The following is a 1,837-nucleotide window of genomic DNA, read 5'->3' on the forward strand; positions in this document are numbered from 1 at the left end:
AAAGTTACTCGATTTGGACGATTTAGCCCAGTGTCCTCACCGGACTATTGTTTTATCCCAAAGTCACTGAAAGATTGCTCATTACGCAAAACCAAGAGCCCTCCTAGGGTTTCGTTGATTTTCGGGAGTCTCCTACAACAATTCGGTTTTACAGCCTAAATGACAGCTGTATTTTAGCTGTACCGAAAACTGTTTCCCAATCCCATTTCTTTTGATACCATAAATCGTATCTCGGAACGCTCATCGAAACCGTATTATTTTCTTTAGACAATTTCACTCGAAGCATTCCCTATAGTTGATTCCATACTTATAACTGCTATCAAGCCAATTTTTCGGTATTCTAAACTCATTAAAATTACGTGGCAACCTTATACAAACATGGGTATTACACACGCATAGGTGCGATTGGTGCATGAGGGTGTGTGTAAAGTCTGGTCGGGCAAGGCAGAGGCGTGGCTGGCTTGCCAGGGCACACGCGGGGCCACAAATGGCTGTGCACGACTGTGTGTGGTGCAGATGGCTGCAACATGTGGCTAAGTCTGTGAGGGACTCTTCAGGGCTAGGTCACTGGATGACCTGGATGGGTTTTCGAGTCGGGTTACCGGGTAACCCGGATGGGTCCTTGTGGCCACACTTGGGTCTTTGGGGCCATGCATGGCCAAGGCTGGGCACTGGGAGGCTTAAGGGGTGTCTGAGAGAGGAGTCTCCCAAATGTTCACAAGGGCACAACCGACTCCTTTTATAGGGATAGTCAACTTGTCCTTTCTCTTTCCTCATATATATATAATAGTTTTTGCCTTTTCCCTTGGCTCCGAAAGGCGATACCCCAATAAACGAATGTTCGACCTTAGGCATGCTTCCGAGGACTATGGGAACACTTCCTAAGGAATTCTTCTGAGGGAAACTGTCCTGGGGACTACCCCAAAACAATAGCTCCCCACTCTTGTCTTTAGATACAAGGCAAAGGAAAGAGTATGTAGAATGAGATGAGTTGTCCCAGAGAAGTCAAACTTATTTTGGTGGAGCAACTCAATCAGATAAGTTGTGGGATATTGATTTGAGCCAAAGGGATGATACAGATGATTAGGAGGGGAACGAGGAACATATTACTCAAATTTTCTCCTTATTTTAATGATAATAATGCAACTGAGCCATAGGTTGGGGTGAGCTAAAGCAGGAATCCATGAGAAGGATTCTTTAGACATTTATGCTAGTGAGGCAAGAACCTGGATGGGTCCTCGGGGGTTTCTGGATGTGTTGCTCAAATGGGCCTTCGAGAAGTCAAGAAGAAGGGGGCCCCGATGAGTCTTCGAGAGACAAGGCTTCTGGTCCTTCGAGTAAGCTAGGCTGGGACTTAGCCTACGGTTACAAATGGAAGTCAAAAAGGCACATAAGAGACTCCCCTATGCGGGCCCTCCAATGCCAAAGTCAGATAGTAGTCCAAAGTATAATGTAAGATGGAGGTGTATGTTTATTACATGTCCCTAAGGGATACTTGTGTTCCCGGATGGGTTTTAGAAAGAGATTGAGTGTTGGGATAGAGGTATGAAATGAGTCTAGGGGGTCCATGGAGCAAGAAGATCCAAGAAAGGTTTAAGAGTCCCAAAAGAGTTAAAAAGGTCCGTTTGCCTTTGAAGAGGCAAGTATTTATAGATGAAGTGGTAGGACCCACGATTGAGTCAGAAGACTCTTCCAGCGGAGGGGGGTGCCTTAGGGAGGCTAAAGGGTTTGGAAAAGTTTTCAAGGTGGGACAACTCGATGGCTATCTCTGCATGGCCCCGAATGGGGCTTAAGGCCACCTGATGGCTTTGGTCTGGGAAACCTCGAAGGGTATCCT

This window comes from Diospyros lotus, chromosome 15 (genome assembly GCF_014633365.1).
Source record: "Diospyros lotus cultivar Yz01 chromosome 15, ASM1463336v1, whole genome shotgun sequence".
NCBI classification, from domain to species: Eukaryota; Viridiplantae; Streptophyta; class Magnoliopsida; order Ericales; family Ebenaceae; genus Diospyros; species Diospyros lotus.